Here is a 19,057-nt window from a genome sequence, read left to right on the forward strand (position 1 = left end):
AGGCAGACTTCATACAGATAAACAATTGAGAAATATTGTTCTTTTTAAAAAGCAGTGTTAATTGCTGCACCTTTCTCATATTAAGTATATTAGCTCAAGTTCATGTTAGGAAAAACTTAGTAAGAAAACAATGTTCAGAGTAGCTCAATAACTAAACCAAATACAACTAAATATGGAGAATACACAGCAATAGCAAAAAAACTAGCAGTATACATTCACAACAGAATCTGAACAAATTCAACTAAAAATAGCTCTCATATATAGTGAATGTTACATAGCAATGCATGCTTAAGACATTTAAATACAATTTCTAAAGAAAAAATAGATAGAAGGACCAGACAAGAAATTAGAAACCTAATGCTTACAAATATATTGATTTATATTTGAGGTTCAATGGGAAGAAAGGATATACTTGAAAAGTGGTTTCTTAATGTTTTTATTGATTTTTATTCTTTTTCCTTTTTTTGTATGCTTTTTGTCATTTAAAAATAATTTATTGTGATTTTATGATTCACATTTTTTTGCATTGAGTTTATTAGTGTTTTTTAGGCTTTTAAATGATATAGTATAATAATTTATTGAAATATTAGAAAATTGTAAAAGACATTTGTAAATACCTTGTTTATGTGTTTGACTTTATTCTGTCTTCCCTTTTTTCTTTTTCTTCTGTTTATCTATCTATACCTATATCTATAACCGCATATCTCTCTCTCTCCCTCCCTTCCTGTCTCCCTCTCTCTCTCACTTTCTCGTGGGACATGATAGGTTCTCCTTGCTTTGTACATTCAAAGAGAAGCTAAGAACTGGCTTGCCAGTTATGGATTACTACACTAAGCTACGGCTGTTGCAGTGAATATTGACTGATCTCAAAAAACCTAAGCAGTGCTTGACAGGCAATACTCAAATGAGACACCACCCTGAGGCACCTCCACGCAGAGCACCTGAGCTGGCCCCCGCGTTATCCCCCCCTTCCTCCTCCGCCGTACTTTTGAGGAGCCATTTGGCCACGGGAGCTAGTAGGAAGGCGGCGGAGGGGGCAGGAGCAGGGAAAAAGGCCTCATGGCTTCTGAAAAGCCCAGCGGAGGTGCAGGCGGCGGCAGGGGTAACCCAGAGCCCAGCTGAGGTTCTCCGAGCGGAGGGGGAGGCACTGCCACTGCTGCCATGGGCGGGGGTGCCTGCAGGAGCTTTGGAGGCTTCACCTCGGCTGCAGCATTGGCGGCAAATCTGGCAGTGCTGTTGGTGGAGGAGGAGGCGGCAGCAGCTATTCCCCTCAGCTTCCGGAGCCTGTGGCAGAAATCACTGCGCGCAGTTACAAACGGCTGTGCAGTGTTTTCTTGCCATGTGCGTGGCTGCGCAGCCGCGCACCTTAGAGGGAACAGTGTCCAGGAGGTGGAGAACCTCCTGGTTCATCTGCTCCCTCTTGGTGGGACATGAGGGAGTGGGGCACCTGACAAAATTCCTGGGAGGGGGAGACAGGAATTCTAGGGATAGACCCTCCTGACCACCTGCAGGACCCAGGCATTGTGGGCCGTCTGGGCCCAATGGGAGGTGAACAGCTGAAGTCGGTCCCCAATGGGTGATGAGCTCGGGGAATCACTTGGACTTCCGGAAGGGCCTGTTGGAGGCGCCTCCGCGATTGAACTTGCGGAAGCCAAACTGCTGTCTTCCTCTATCACGAAAGGAAGACCTGTCCTGAGCCCTCTCCCCCTGCTGCCCAGCTGCTCTGTTAGAGGAGTAGTAGGAGGTAGACGTGGATGGCTCTGAGGGCCGAAAGGACTGCCGCCTCGCATAGGGTGTAGACTTGTGGTCCTGTTTCTTAGAAGTTGAGGGAAGGACTTTCCTTTTGTCCTTCGATTCAATAAGGAAGGAATCCAAAACCTCACCGAATAATTTAGACCCCTTGAAGGGGGCAGAAGCCAATTTCCATTTGTGCTTCTGGTCTGCTTGCCAATGTCAGAGCCAGAGCAGACAGTGGGAGGTGACATTCACGGCTAGAGCCCTAGAGGTGAATTTGGTGGCATTGAGGGCCGCGTCAGCAGCGTATTGCGATGCTGCGATGAGCTTGGTCATGTCCTGATGGAGCCGGGCATCCCCTGTGGGAATCTTATTTAAGATGTCACACGACCAGATTACAGCGGCCCTACTAAAGAAGGAGGCGGAAGATGAGGCTCTAATGGCCCAGGCCACCGCCAGGTGAGTCTTGTGACAGACCTTTTCGGCCTTCCTGTCCTCCGCCTTGAGGCCTTCAGACAGGTCCGCAGGCAGGGAGGCATTAGAAGTAAGGGCCGTAATGGGTGGATCTTCGGCCAGGAGAGCCAAGAGATCTTTCAGGACAGGCTCCGTGGTGTACAGTTTCCTGTCCACTCCGCTAGGAGAGGAGAAGGTGGCTGGCTGGACCCACTGACATTGGATAAGGTCCAGGAACAAGCCCGGAACTGGAACCAACTCTTGTTGGGAAATTGGGGCGTCAAACATGACTGCATTCGGGTTGACTGGGGCTGAATCAGTCTGGGGTTGAGTGGGCTTTGGCTTGATGCCCACCATGGTGGTGGCCCTTCACCTTGCGTAGGACCGACTTGGACAAGCTGGGCTTGAACAGGCCAGAGAAAGAAGGAGCGTCCGAGGAAAGATCTTCATCCTCGGACAGGCCCTGCTCTATAGGATCCATTGCTTCCAAGGCCGAGGCCTCGCTTATAACAGAGGACTCCAAAGATGGATGACGCACTTTCTTGGCCGGGGGAGGCCCACCCTGAGCCGGGGGAATTGAAGGGACCACCTACTTATCACATGCCCGCATGGCATCGGCTATGCCCTTTGCTATGGCACGTTCCACTATTGCCTGCATTCTAGGGGACAGCTCGGGATCTTGGTCCGAGTCACCGTCAGCATCAATAGGACCCTCCCCCTGGGAAGGAACATCCTCCGGGGGAATAGCTTCCTGGGCCGGTTTTTGCTCAGGAAATCAGGAGTTGGCTGGGGAACGGGGCTCAGAAAAGGACCGGTCCGGGGACAGGTTTTGAGAGTCAACCTCTTTCGCCATAAGAGCGGTCAAATCCCTTCTTGGGAGAGGCAGGACAAAGGAGTCCCCGGAGGGAGCCTCCTTAGCCGCCAGGCGACGGGCCTTTTCAAATTACTTGTCAAGCGCCCGTTGGCACCTTGCAGCATCCCTAGTCTCGGCAGCAGAGGGGGCCCTAAGAGGAGGGGTCTGAATGGGAACCCTGTCTCTGCTAGGCCCACAGCCCAAGGAGGAGGAAGGAACCTGATCCAGGCCCTGGGAGGGTCCCGGTCTACTGGACAGAGGTCCCGATTTCTCCATGACCATGTGCATAGGCAAGCAAGCGCAGGTCGAAAGAAAAGCTGCAGTTGTTGTGGGCTGCTCTGCAATAGAGGACAAAAGAAGAAATGTTATTAATCAAGGAACACGCTATGATCATAATACAATAAACAAATAGACAGCTAAGTGCCCTATCTGGAGGTATTTTGGGGCCTGAGGCCAGTATATGGCAGGCCCAGCAGGGATAAGGGGAGGCCTAGGCCTTTGAGGTAGGCTCGAATTGCATTAGGCCTCCCAAGCCAGGACGGTGGCCTTTGCCTAGACCAGGGCCCCAGCACCGCTTGAGGAGAAAGACGAAAAACGCTGGTAGAGAGGAGGCAGAGGCCAGTGGGCACCCCCCTAGGCTGTCCAAGTGCCTCCCAGCGGTCCCTGATGTAGCGTGGCTGTGCGGCCTGCAGCTAGGCCTAAACGGCACGAATCGCGCCTAAAATGGCCGCCGCGCCATGAGGGGATGTAAAGGATATAATATTAAGGAACTTCCAAGGATTGCCTAATCTCAATTATGAAAGCTCTAGAACATCCTGCTTTTAAAATAAACATTGGGCGTTATGCAAATATACCACTGAGAATCTTATAAATTAAGGAAGATCAATAGAATATATTGCTCTCATTGTACTTTCTGTTCACTCAGTTGGATACAACCCAATCACAACTCTGGACTAAATTGGAGCTGAAATTATTAGACTAAGTAAGAATATGCAAATGTCAAAAGAATCTAATTACAGCTATCACTGTATTGAAACTGAAGATCTGAAACATTTGTCAGCAATACCTTAAAACATATCAAATGCTGAGGACTTATGAAACACTGTAATAGGCGCAAGGAACAAGCACATTCAAATTTTAGCCATGTAAACAGTCAGATGCAGGGACTTGCTCTCCCTCTTTAGCTCTGTGATTGCAGAGATAATCAGAGTTATATTCCTTTCTTTTGCAACAGTTTTCTCCGAAAGTTTATGGGTTATCGTATAACTTCTAATTAGATTAGATGTCCAGAATATATCAATCAACCACACCGAAACATGTTTTCATCCCTGATGCTAAGCATTCTACTCTATCCTCTCATACAAACTCTAAAGTAGAGTTTATATTTAACATTCTTAAACTATAATTTCTGAGTTTTTAGCAAACATAATCAACAGTGAGAGATATTAGGACTTACATTTTAACAACATCTGGTGTGCCAAAGGCTGCTTACCCTTCTAGAAACTTGAAAATCAAAACCATTGACAAGCCTCAACAGTGGTCCCAAGTCTTGTTGCTCAGTGGTCCAAAGTCCTCTTTTCTGATGAGAGCAACTTTTGCATCTCATTTGGAAACCAAGGACCCAGAGTATGGAGGAAGAATGGAGAGGCCAATCTAGCACAGTAATCCCACGGTCATTGAATCAGGTTTTGGTGCTTTTGGCAAAAGTTGCTCTCATCAGAAAAGAGGACTTTGGATCAGTGAGCAACATGACTTTGGACAATTGTGCTTCATTAAGACCAGGGTCAACGCAGCCATCTACGAGGAGATTGTGGAGCACTCATGCTTCCTTCCACAGATGAGGTTTATGGGGATGCTGACTTCATTTTCCAGTTGCCCACACTGCCAAAAGCACCAAAACCTGATTCAATGACCATGGGATTACTGTGCTTGATTGGTCAGCAAAATCGCCTGACCTGAACCCCATAGAGAATCTATGGGGCATTGCCAAGAGAAAGAAGAGAGACATGAGACCGAACAATGCAGAAGAGCTGAAGGCCGCTATTGAAGCATCCTGGTCTTCCATAACACCTCAGCAGTGCCACAGGCTTATAGCTTCCATGCCTCACTGCATTGAGGCAGTAATTGCTGCAAAAGGGGCCCAAACCAAATACTGAGTACATATGCAAGCTTATACTTTTCAGAGGTCCAATATTGTTCTATGTACAATCCTTGTTTTATTGATTGCATGTAATGTTCTAATTTTCTGAGATGGTGGATTGGGGGTTTTCATGAGCTATACGCCGTAATCATCACAATTATGACAAATCATGGCTTGAACTATCTTGCTTTGCATGTAATGAGTCTTATCTCATATATTAGTTTCACCTTTTAAGTTGCATTACTGAAACAAATGAACTTTTCCACGATATTCTAATTTTTTGAGTTTCACCTGAATAGTAGGAGTAATGAAAAGGAATATAAAAGATTCTAGGAATTTAGGGAGACTTGTGATATGAGAACATTTTAATGTGCATTTTTTAATGTAATTTAGTAATCTTGAACTAGGATATCATCTAAAACCCAACTTTTAGCTATACATATGCACAGTTTATTGGAAGTTCATATACAAACCAAGCCTGGCTTTTCAGCTTGGTTTACGCATCTTGAGTTTAAAAGTCTTTCTAAATGTCAACTCTCAACATTATAAAATTATACAGAAGGAGAAGGAAACAGGGCTTACAGTGCATATAAATATGGTAGTGTATTAGCCTGCATTTAATTACCAGTTCAAACAACAACCTGATCTAACCTTTGACAAGTAAAATAAATGTTCTGAATAATTTAACCAAAGCAAACATTTGCTGTTAATGTTGGCTAATTATAGTAAGAGTTGTTGAGGAGAGAAAGGGAGGAAAAGAAGGAAATCTGTGAAATTATAATTTATACACTTGTATAGCAGTTGCTACAACTATTTCTTGAAATCCCTGAATGTTTCTCTTTCTAATCTTCACCTTTAAACCATATTTCTTTTCCGTAAAAAAATTAAAGATATTGCTTTGAATAATATAGAGAATGCATAGTGTATAATATATACATTGTATTTATTTATGGCCCCTAGAAATGTATTTTCTTTCATAATTAAATAAATATTTTCCTGTATTTTACTTGAGAAAATATTAACATTTTTCATGGTGAAACATTTGTAAAACGTATTTCCCCCAAACTGGTACAAACTATTTTGGTCACTTTTGTAAACCAATATATTGTTTTGAATAATATAATGTATGTTATGTAATATATACATCATATTAAAAGTGTTTATGGTCCCTAGAAATAATATTTTCTTTCCTAATTAAATAAGTGTTTATTTTCCTATATTTTATTAAAGACAATAAGTATTCATTTTCCTGTATTTTACTAGAGACACTATTGGCATTTTTCTTAGTGAAACATTTGTAAAAAAAAATTGCTCCAAAACTTGTACAAACTATTTTGGTCACTTGTTGTAAACCACCCAGAATCACTTAAATGAAATGGATAGTATAGAAATAATTAACTAATTAAATTTAATAGACATTTACACAAAAATGAATAAAAAATGCTATGATCAAGTTCAGTATTGAAAGACATACTAATGTTAGTACTAGATATAATCAACTGTAAGAAGTGTTTCCTAGCTAAAATGTATTAAGAAGACGATTAAAATAAGGATATCTTGAGTACTATATATTAAAATCAGAAACTACAAACAGGCAAATTAGGTGAGAGATTTCTGGGAGGTTTTTTCTTCAGCTCTTTTGCTGTAAAGAGAGAAGCGCTTGTCTTTTTTGAACAGGGAAGGTAGACTGGACCAACTGATTTTAGAAACGGCTTTTAAATCTCTGTTAATCTGGAAAACTGTTTTCCCAGCCTTGGTGAGTGAATGTTGGAGTTAAGAACTTTTTCAAGGGCTGCAAATTTCAGAAGTAAGCTAAAGAATCTGAGAGTGGGATGCTGTTTTTTTCAAACAGATGGACTTTTAGTGCTTACAAAAATGAGAACATGAAAAAAAAATGAGGATAACTAAATTTTATATTCCAATCCAAAGTATCAAACTTTATGTTTTCATCTTTCCTCATCAACCAAACAAAAATCAGGATTTATTTGGAATTCTGTCCTGCCATCCACTCCTTTACAGGCCTCTTTTTTGCTTTCTTTATATCCTAGCCTTTGATTATGAATTGTTAATCTCATAATATCACAATCTCATGCCTGCTTCCTGCTTTTGTATTTAAATGCTTATATATTAATAAACACTCTAAAAAATTAGTATATACACCAAAGAAAGTGTAGCATGGAGAAAGAGGAAGAAGGAAATGAAAAGGAAGAGGTTTTGGTGGAAAAGATGAGGAGGGCAAGAGATAGAAGGAGAAGGTGAAAGAGAGAGGTGAGTCTCTTTGGGGGCAAGACTGAGGGAGAAGGGAGAAAAGAGAAGCAGGGCCTACCGGATCACCTGGCCTCCATCCCGCCGAGTTGGGGAAAGCAAAGCATGAGATAAGTTGAGGAAAGGCAGAGAAACGAGTGTGAGGGAAGGTGGAGAAACGAGTGTTGGGAAAAGTAGGGGAAAGTGTGTGTTAAAAAGTTAAAAAAAGAGAAGGAGAAGAGAAAGATCAATAGAAAGGCAGGCAGGCAGAGGAATCAATAAAGGAGCAGAGGCAATAGAAGAATAGACCAGCAAGCAGCAGGAGGGAAGGAAGAGAGAGGAGAGATAGGAAGAAGAGTCTACGGCCAGCTGACTATGACCCCACCATTTGACCCGTCTGCTAAGAGGAGACTGACCAGTATGTGACCTGCTTGCTGGGAGGAGACTGGACAAGCATTCGTCTGGAACAAAAAGACAGCAGTCCAGCTGACCCAGGCAAGAGAAGGTGCCCGAGCAAGGGACCAGAGTGGATTGAGAGCTATAACAATGAGCTGTAGCAGGGGAAGGAAGATGGATGGTTGAAAAAGAGGGTACCTGGAATCCAGACTTCAGCGATCCTTTTGGGAGTAGTGCTTCACATGAAAAAGATGAAGGAAGTGGGCAGGGAAATACATGGCCTGTGTATAATATCTGTCTCCCACAGCTCTTAGAACTTTAAGAGATGCGAAAAGAGACTTCACTCAAATCAACAGCGCTTTTGGCAGGCAAACAACTGGGGCCACTTTTTTACAATATTGGAAGCCTCACCTGCAGCCAGAATAGCCCCAGATTTTTCTTCCAAGCGCTGAAGACATCCTTGCATAGCGCAGATGGAAAAAAGGCCCAAAAAATGCTGCCTGACACTTTTTCAAAATGGAGGGCACAGCAGAAGCAGTTGATCAGTGCGAGGGAAGTCAGGCTGATAGAGACAGGGGGCAAACTGGGTTATCTTTGCCAGCAGCTCCCTCAACTTCAAAGCGGCTCTCAATTTCAGAAAGGCACAAATGTAGCTCTAAAACCACTACTAAGCAGAGCAAGCCCAGCAAGAGCTCCAAGCCTGCCTCAAGATTTGAAAAAAGGAGGAATAAGACATTATTCGTCTTTGCTCTCAGGCTGGCAATCAGGATCCCTTCTTAGAGGCAAAACTATTCTGCTTATGATAAACACTAGTGGTTCTGTCACCAGGGGGAGCTGAAGGGCAGATCTCTCCTTCAAGCCCAGTTTTCCCTATCAACACCACAGGTCTAAGGGGATCAGTGTCAGATTTAAATATTCCATCTGGCCGCATAGAGCAGCTTTATTCTTCAGGCAGGGCAGCGCCAACAGCCACTTTTGCTCCACCATGGGCTATGGGTCTTCGCCCAGAACTGCAGGCAGACCCAATGGCCCAACCAAATTTGCAGGACATTATTGCCAATGCATTTAAACAAGACATTGCACTCTCTACCTCATCTACTCTGCCCAGGGTGCCCAAGGAGTCCTTGAAGCCAGGGGATAGATGAATGGATCTCACCCTGCAAAAGACCCTTCAAGCAACGTCATGGGCGGTCCGGGCTTCCACAACAGCGTCATTTTTTAATCGGGCTTCACTGCTTTGGCTTTGACAGCTGCAGGAAAGGATCCCAGTGACAGATACTACAGCGCACCAGGATGTCAACAAGCTGGTGGTGGTGAGCCAGTTTTTGGGTGATGCAGCTCTTAACGTCACCAGATTTGCAACCAAGTTTCTGGCCTCCTCAGGCAGTGCGGAGGTTATTCTGGCTCTGACAGTGGCAGGCAGATGCTCACCACAAATGGTGCCTGGCATCAGCCCCATTTAAAAAGGAATACTTGCTCGGAGAATCTCTACACCCCATATTGGTGGAGACTAGGAAAAAAATTGCCATCAGTCACCAGGAGGGGATAATCTCGCCCCTTGCCTTACTTGTAACGGCCTGCCTTTTAGGCCCCAGAATATGGATTAGCAAATTTCAGGCCACCGGGGGGGGGGGGGGGTGTTTACTTCCCAAGGCAACAACAACAGGCGGAATGACCATTTAGAGGTAGACCTAAAAGCCCCTTTCGTGGGGGGGGGGTTTCTTCCATCGTCCTTAATGCCGATGCGGCAATTTCTCCCATTGGAGGCCACCTGGCCCATCCTTGAGATGAAATTAACTCAGATGTATGGGTCAGAGATATGGTGAGGACTGGGTTAGCCCTAGAATTCATCTTCACACCCCCAAGATTTTTCCTTCATTGCCCTGTCTCACACAATCTGGCAAAGAGCGCTCTCATGCAGGTGGCTATTCAACACCTACTGGATATTCTAACCATCCAGCTGGTGCCAGAGGGTCAATGAAGGCAGGGATTCTATTCAATTCTCTTCATGAGCCCCAAAGCCACTGGAGCGGGGTGGAGAGCCACCATCTGCTCTACAGGCATTTTAAGATACACTCGTTGCAGACCATTCTGGGGGACATACAGGAGGGTGACTTCCTCACGTCCATAGATTAACGGAAACCTATCTCCATATTCCCATATTGCACCTTCATTGGTGATACCTTCGTTTTCATTATGTGGGCTGTCATTATCAGTATAGAGCCCTACCATTTGGCCTTTCTTCAGTGCTCAGGGCATTCACTAAAGTACTAGCAGCATTGGCAGCCCATCTGCGGGCCATCCCCGTGTGGGTCCAAATGCTACCTAGATGATATATTTATCCAATCCTCCTCTATCATCCAAGCAAGGGAGGACCTGAGACTCACGGTCCAGACGTTACATTCACATGCCTTTTCCATCAATATTGACAAGAGTCACTTGGAACCAACTAACTGGCTGCTCAGTTTGGCAGCTCTTATTGATACATAGACGTGCAGGGTTTACCTGTCCCAGGAGCAACAGACCAGCATCAGTGAACTAGCAAGGCAGGTCAAGAGGGAGAGGACTATATCCTTAGCCATGCCCTCACGGCTCCTGGGCAAAATGGTGTCCAGCATTTCCATCGCCCCCTAGGCACGCCTGCACATCAGAGAACTTCAATGGTTCCTTTTACCATTTCAGAGAATGGACAACAGCAGTTCGCTAACCATGGTCACCGTCCACTCGGAGGTCATCCAGTCTCTGCACTGGTGGAGGTCACCAGCTATTGCCAGAGGGGGCTGCTTCAAGGAACTGGAACGACTGACAGTGACTACGAATGCCTCCCAGCCTGTTTGGATGGGAGCCTTCCGTCAGTCTCAGATGGCCCAGGGGGACCAAAAGGACCAGACTCACAATATCAATTGGTTGGAGCTGAGCATGTTCCACCTGTCCCTCTGTCACTTTCAGCAGACGGTCTCAAACAACTATGTGCTGATTCTGATGAACAATATGGCTGCCAAAGCCCACATAAACTATTGGGGGTGATCCGCTCCTGGTCCTTCATGCAAGAGACCAAGTGACTGGGCCTCTGTGCAGAGAGGCACCTGTTATCTAGTGGCAGTACACATCTCTGGGGTGGCAAACGTGGACTGGCTCAGCCAAGCGTCAGTGGACTAAGCCAAGTGGTGCCTGTACCCATCACTAGACCATTTCAGCCTCCCGTTAGTGGACCTCTTCATCACCCCAGACAATACACACCTCCTGAGGTTTTATTCCAGATTTCTGGTGGAGGGGGTCGATGCTCTCCATTGCTCTTGGCCTCCAGAACTGCATTATGCCTTCCCTCCTCTTCCCCTTATCCTAAGGGTCATACAGAAGGCACTAGCAGAGAGCATGGAGGTCATATTTCTCGCCCCCCGGCCCAAGCATCCATGATTCGCCGACCTATGGACCCTATCAGTAGATCGGTCCTGGAGAATCCCTCAGGACAGGATCACACTCAGCCAGGGGTTGCTGGTTTATCCGAACCAAGGGAGCTGGGCATTAACCGGGGTGGCATATAGGTCCAATGTTGGGGTGACAAATCGCTGGCAAATTTGCTGAAACAGTTCGGGATTAAACTACAACTCTCCATGGTCTATGATGGCCCGGCTGACTCAATCGGCCTGGTGGTTGGCTGACCCCGAGATGTGCTCTGCCACAATTGAAGCAAGTTGTTGTCCTGTCCAAGACCTGAATTTTTGTGCCTCTATCCACAAGGCCTTTGAGTGTGTGCCCCCCTGATGGTTTACATGGCCCTTTGTGGCGATGTTGTCTGTCAGGAGCAGTATGTGTCGGTTGGCAGGGAGCTCTGAAAGTGGCACAGCGCCAGACAAGCCGCCTTCAGTTTGAGCCAGTTAATATTGTGGTGCAGGTCTGTCACTGTCCATCGACACACACACACACACACACACCAGTCGTGACTCCATCAATGTTCCCCAGCTGAAGAGACTCGCATCCATTGTGATGGTAACTCTTGTTGGTTCTCTGAATTTGGATCCCCTGGGCAGTGCTGGGACGAACCACCATCAAAGAGACAGGCACACCTGAGCCGACACTTGAATAAGAAGGTTTGAGTTGCTCATCCACCTCCACTGGTAAGGGAAGAGCGCCCACTGCAGTGTCCTGGTGTGCAATCGTGCCCAGGGCACTATCCCAATGAACAAAATCATCTTGCCTAACAGGCAGGAAAGCTCAACGGCAAGAACTGTCCACTTGGAAAGCACCTGCCAAACTGACCTTTGTAGGCTGGACTGACAGTCTTGTGACAGGAATACCATCCCTGTCCTGGAGTCTATAATTTCCCCCCAAATGCAGGAGTCTCATCGAAGGTGCAAGATGACTTTACACAAAGTTCACTGAAAAACCCAGTCCCGAAGCATCTGGATCGGGAAGTGAAGATTGTGAGATGCCTGTGTGGACGATTGGGCTTGGACCAGAATGTATCCAAGTAGCATTGGAGTTGTCACTGGGGTGGTGCACAGGAAAGCTGCCAATGCGGCCAGGACTTTTGTAAATGTCCTGGAAGCTGATGCCAGGCCAAGGGAAGGGCCCAATATTGATAATGGGACCCTGCCTGAGAGAACCTGAGGAACCTGCAGTGTGCTGGTACAATCAGGATACACAGGTATGCCTCCGTGAGGTCTATGGATGCCAGGTGATCCCCCACCTGACCCCCTACAAGAAGGACAAGGAGGACATTTTGAACCTTCTGTAGACTAGATAAACATTGAGGACTTCAGATCGAGAATCATCCTTCAGCCCTCTGAACTCTTCAGCACTACAAAAAGATTAGAGTAGAACCCCACTTGCTCTGCTAGTGGAACTGGCTCTGTCGCTTGGATCTCTAGTAGATTGTGAATAGCTAGCCTCATGAACTTGTGCTTTACCTGGTTCCTTGATGACGGGAACTGCCTGAAGTGGTTTTGTGGAAAGGAGAGAAATTATAGTCTGAGCCCCTTCCTCACTGTGCTGAGGACCCAAGAATCAGTCGTAATGTATTCCCACTGATCCACAAATTGAGCTAGGCAACCACCTATGAGGAGACTCGGATTTGAGTCACTTCCCCTTGTGGTAGGGACAACCTCCAGCCCCGTGAAAGGGCCGCTTGGGCTGATTGTGGAATCTATTCCTGTCTTGATAAAATGGCCTGGGGTTCTGTATATCAGACCTTGGTTGAAAGTACCTCTGCTGCTGATAATCTGGTTCTGGAGCCCGGAAGGGAAGCCACCGGGAATATGAGGCTGGCCACATTCCTGGCCATTTAGGGGTAGTTGGCAACACCTTTTTCTTATCCTTGTTTTCCACACAGATAGGGTCTAAAGACTACATAAACAAGCCCCCCCCCCCCAGAATAGGGCGCTATAGCCATTTGGATTTGTTATCCAAATATCATACCCAGCCTGCCCTCTGGGTCTAACAGGAGATAGTGGAGAGTGAGAGGAAGGGCTAGATAACCTCACAGGTGATCTTGACTGTGGGCAGGGCTAAGCCTATGGGCCTGGACTTCCTTCTGCTACTCAGCTCAGGCCACTCTTTTCTCAAGCACTTTTTGTCTGCGCTGCTCATTTCTAACTGTGGCCCTAGAGGGACACTGAGAAGCAGATGCCTTGGGCCCCTTGCTGCTGGGCATACCAGGGCCTAGGTTATCCTTCCTCCACTCTCGGGGCTAATGTCCCGAGTCGGCATCGGTCCTGGAGGCCACCATTTTGTGACCTTGCCATGGAATACTCACGCCCTTCGAGTTGCCTTGTTGCAGCCCAGCCATCTCTGATCAACTCCCAGGCATTGCGGCTGGCAACGAGAGTTATGACTGATGAGCAGAGCCCGTCACCTTTACTATAGCTGCTGCAGAGCCTCTTGGCCAAATTTAAAATGGCCACCATCTGTCGCCATTCTGCCCCGATCACTCCGCCAGCAAGCTGCAGTCTTGGTGTTTCCTGATGTACGGGCTATGGCCGAAAAGGGAGATCACTCTCCTCACTGTTCTGCCTCTCGGAGCCTGATACCCCTTTCCCAGGAAACGGGAATCACCCAGGCTCCACAATCCGGCTACCGGACTGGTGTTCTGATGACCCAGGAAGATGGCAGCGTGTGAACGGCCCCTTGAACAGCCAACAGCCAGATACCTCTAATTAGAATTTTTATTAAGCCAATTTAAAGAACTTTACCAATCTTAGTATCTAAGGATTCAATCAGGAGCCAAGAGAAAAACAATAGGACCAGACTAAGTGGAAAACTGGAGCAACAAGTCAGATAGAGAAATGGCTGCAAAAATAATACGCAGTCTCCAGACCAATCAAACTGTGACAATAATCCATCAGTAGCCCCTCCTGTTGTACACTAGAGAATAGCTAGAAGAGATAAAAATGCCTTCTTAAAAGAACAGTGGAAAAAAATAGAAGAAAACAATAGAATAAGGAGGACCAGAGATCTCTTCAAGAAAATTGGATATGAAGGGAACATTTCATGTAAAGATGGGCATAATAAAGGACCAAATTAGCAGGTATCTAAGAGAGGCAGAAGAGATTAAGAAGAGGTGGCAAAATTATACAGAAAAACTACACAAGAGCGAGCTTAACGTCTCTGATAACCATGATAGGGTGGTCACTGACTTCAAGCCAGACATTCTACAATGTGAAGTCAAATGGGCCTTAGGTAGTCTGTGCAACAACAAAGCTCCTGGAGGTGACAATATTCCAGCTGAGCTATTCAAAATCTTGAAAGATGATGCAGTAAAAATGCTACACTCAATTTCTCAGCAAATTTGGAAATCTCAACAGTGGCCATGGGATTGGAAAATGTCAGTTTACACTCCAATTCCAAAGAAGGGCAATGCCAAGGAATGTTCCAACTACCACATCATTGCACTCATTTCATATGCTAGCAAAGTTATGCTCAAAATCCTACAAGCTAGGCTCCAGCAGAATGTGGACCGAAAACTGTACAGGCAGGATTTCAAAGAACAGAGGAACTAGAAATCAAATTGCCAACATATGCTGGATTATGGAGAAAATTAGGGAGTCCCAGAAAAACATTTGCTTTATTGACTACGCTAAAGCCTTTGATTGTGTGGATCACAACAAATTGTGGTACGTTCTTAAAGAGATAGGAGTATCAGACCAACTTATTTGTCTCTTGAGAAATCTATATGTAGGTCAAGAAGCAACAGTGAGAACTGGACACAGAACCACTGATTGGTTCAAAATTGGAAAAGGAGTTCAGTAGGCTGTATACTGTCACCCTACCTATTCAACTTATATGCAGAGCACATCATGAGAAAGACAAGGATAGATGAATCACAAGTTGGTATTAAGATTTCCGGGAGATATATAACTTCAGATTTGCAGGTGATACCACTCTAATGGCAGAAAGTGAAGAGGAACTAAAAAGCCTCTTGATATGTGTGAAGGAAGAGAGTGCAAAAGTTGGCTTGAAACTCAACATTAAGAAAATTAAGGTCATGGTATCTGGCCCTCTCAATTCCAGGCAAATGGTTGGGGAAGAAATGGCACTAGTGACCAATTTTATTTTCCTAGGCTCCAAGATCACCGCCTATGGGGACTACTGCCAATAAATTAAGATGTTTTTTCTTGGGGAGGAAAGCCTAATGCTGAGAACGATTGAAGGTAAAAGAAGAAGGGGATGACAGAGAATGAGGTGGCTGGATGATGTCACTGAAGCAGCCAGTGTGAGCTTAAATGGACTCCAGGGGTTGGCAGAGGACAGAAAAAACATTGTTCATGGGGTCGCGATGGGTCAGACACAACTTTGCAACTAACAAGAACAACACATGTTTCTCAGGCTGAAAAATGCTAGCCAAATGGAATGTCAATAGTTATTGTAATTGTAAATTCTGCTACTAACCATCACCATATATCGTGATAAATGATAAAAATGAATTGTTTTTATATATCCTTTTTGTGTAATCTGTAGAAATTGTCAGTAGGTGCCTTAGGATGGGAATGACATGGTGTTTAATTGCCCAAACACATAGTAGGAAAATACAGATGGTGAGTTGTCAGTATTCAGGTTTATAGAAGTAAGCTTAGCTATATTGAGACATCCTCCTACTCCTTCTCCTACTCCCCCTCCCCTCAGCATTGTGGCACTAAGCCATTCAAACTGTGATTCCTTCCAACCCTCATTTTGAATTTACATACACAGAGACAGAGAGATAGAAGATCCGCACACCAAATTTTGGGTTTTGAACCTTTGTTTGACTGAAATAGAAACAGCACTTCTTTTCATCAAACATGGGTATAAAGAGGGAGATAAATGCTTTCCAGGTATTTTCTGCACCAGCCCTTAAAACATACATCAGAGAAATTTGAACACATATCTATATACAGATAATCCTTGACATATGACCACAGTTGAGACCAAAATTACCATTGCTAAGCAATATGATTAAGTGAGTCATGCCCAATTTTGCAAAAGCATTTTTGCCACAGTTTTAAGCGAATCACCGCAGTTGTTAAATGAATTATATGGCTATTATGCAAATTCAGCTTTCCCCATTGATTTTGCTTGTCAGAAGCCGACTGGGAAGATCACAAAACATGATTGCATGACCCTACGGTGACTTGGCTACCACCCGAACCTTGATCATGAACATTTGGATCCTGCAAACCAAATAGAAGGACCATAAATACAAGGACCAGTTTATAAGTCACTTTTTTCAGTGTGTTGTAAATTAATGGCTATAAATCAAGGATTACCTCTTTTTCCTACAATTCTTTCACAGAATTTGCAAGTTTTAAAATGTTCTCATGATATAAAATATATTTTGTGCAAGGTTTTTCTTCCCCGTGCTATGGCATTCCGTTAACTATATTCAGTAGAAGTGTTTTGTTTTTTTTTAAAAAAAAACTTGCACCTGACATGTCACATTAAGATTGAAAGCACTAGATTCACACCTTCAAAATATGAAGGCAAAGGGAATTTTCATGGACATTTTATACATTTATTAATATGATCAGCTCCATCATGTCCCAGAGAAAACATCTTATTAGTGCTACAATTAAAAGATTCAGCAACCATCCACACTATCTTTGCCTTTTAACAGTTCCAATCAGTAGCAGATCTAGGTGTAATCAACAGCAGCAGGGGGCTTTAAGAAGCAAAACAAAACAAAAACAGTAGGGTTCTTTACTAGTATACTCTAAGTGATAACAAGGAGACATATTTTATTCTACCTTATTCCCAAACAGAACTTTGCAAGTCTTGTAATATACTGGTATGAAACACGTTTTAATTACTCAGCTGCAAGACAAAAATATCACATCTCAAAATGCTCACATTAAAATGAAGAAACAATATAAATTAGTATCACTGTAAAAGTCTTTCTCTCACTGTGGAAGTCCATGACATGAATCCCTTCATATTTTAGAAGACAAGATTAGGGCTGCTTTATTTTCACATGATTATAGGAATTCCTGGTGAATGTATATATACATCTATGCAGAGAATTAATTTCACAAATGCAAGAAAGAAGAGGATAGCTTTGTTTCCTCTGAAAGAGTTCATTAAATTTGAGATCTGACAAGTATGGATTAATACCATAGGAAAGAACAATCTGTAAAAATTAATGTTTCTTTCTGAAAAGCCCTACCCACTTTATTTTAAAATTTAAAAAAACATTAGCTACCATCAAGCACAGTACATCAGAATGCAGACTGTGTCAGCTGAAGTTTATGTTATGTTAATTATTGGTGGGAATATATAAAATGGCTTGTGTAGGTTTTAATACTTGTTAACTATCCTCAGACTTGCTTTGTTCAACTGTCTTTAAACCTACCATCTAACGGCTGTTAAAATTCCAAAGCAATTCCAGAAATTGTCCCAAGCAGTAATCTTTAAGATAATAGAATAGAAAAATTATTACACAAAAGGTGAATATTCATATTAATAATCTTTTAACAAATATGACTTATGACATGTAATTTAAGGCTTACTATTGCCCTGAGCTCATGGTTTATATTATGCCATCAAAACTATTACTTTAAAAATCCTAGATAAAATTTAGAAGCAAAATATTTGTGTGCTTTCTATGTGACTAATTCAGGTTTCCTCAACACTGACTTAATTCTAAGAAGCAACAATGCCTATCTTTCAAAAAAGTAAGAGATAGTAATGACAGGAAACTTTAATTAGCCTGACATCTAGTAAGAAGCAAACTTGGTAAGTTTACTTGATAACCAAGCAATCCTATTGTAGAAAATTCTTGATTAGTCTCACTGCTAACTTTTTCCTTCCTAGATTGGAGAAAAGCATGAAAACATCAGGAGCTGGAATGAGAGAAAGAGATCATGTAATGGGGTACAATACAATACAATACAATAGCAGAGTTGGAAGGGACCTTGGAGATCTTCTAGTCCAACCCCCTGCTTAGGCAGGAAAACCTATACCGTTTCAGACAAATGGCGATCCAACATCTTCTTAAAAACTTCCAGTGTTGGGGCATTCACAACTTCTGGAGGCAAGCTGTTCCACTGATTAATTGTTCTAACTGTCAGGACATTTCTCCTCAGTTGTAAGTTGCTTCTCTCCTTGATTAGTTTCCACCCATTGCTTCTTGTTCTACCTTCAGGTGCCTTGGAAAATAGTTTGACTCCCTCTTCTTTGTGGCAACCCCTGAGATATTGGAACACTACTATCATGTCTCCCCTAGTCCTTCTTTCTATTAAACTAGACATACCCAGTGCAACCGTTCTTCATATGTTTTAGTCTCCAGTCCCCTAATCATCTTTGTTGCTCTTCTCTGCACTCTTTCTAGACTCTCCACATCTTTTCTACATCGTGGTGACCAAAACTGAATGCAGTATTCCAAGTGTGACCTTACTAAGACATTATAAAGTGGTATTAACACTTCACGTGATCTTGATTCTATTCCTCTGTTTATGCAGCCTAGAACTGTGTTGGCTTTTTTGGCAGCTGCTGCACACTGCTGGCTCATATTTAAATGGTTGTCCACTAGGACTCCAAGAATCCTTTCCCAGTTACTACTGTTGAGCAACGTAGCACCTATACTGTACCTGTGCATTTCATTTTTGTTGCCTAAATGTAGAACCTTACTCTTTTCACCATTGAATTCTATTTTATTAGATAGTGCCCAATGTTCAAGTTTGTCAAGATCCTTCTGTATCTTAAGCCTGTCTTCTGGAGTGTTGGCTATTCCTGCCAGCTTGGTATCATCTGCAAATTTGATGAGTTCC

General features: G+C 43.9%; 1 protein-coding gene across 1 annotated transcript in view; it reads right to left on the reverse strand.

Moving 5' to 3' along the window:
* The window catches only part of TBC1D5 (TBC1 domain family member 5), a 379,115-nt gene that overhangs the window by 263,657 nt on the left and 96,401 nt on the right, over positions 1-19,057 (reverse strand). The window lies entirely within an intron of this gene.

This window comes from Thamnophis elegans, chromosome Z, assembly GCF_009769535.1.
Source record: "Thamnophis elegans isolate rThaEle1 chromosome Z, rThaEle1.pri, whole genome shotgun sequence".
Lineage (NCBI taxonomy): Eukaryota > Metazoa > Chordata > Lepidosauria > Squamata > Colubridae > Thamnophis > Thamnophis elegans.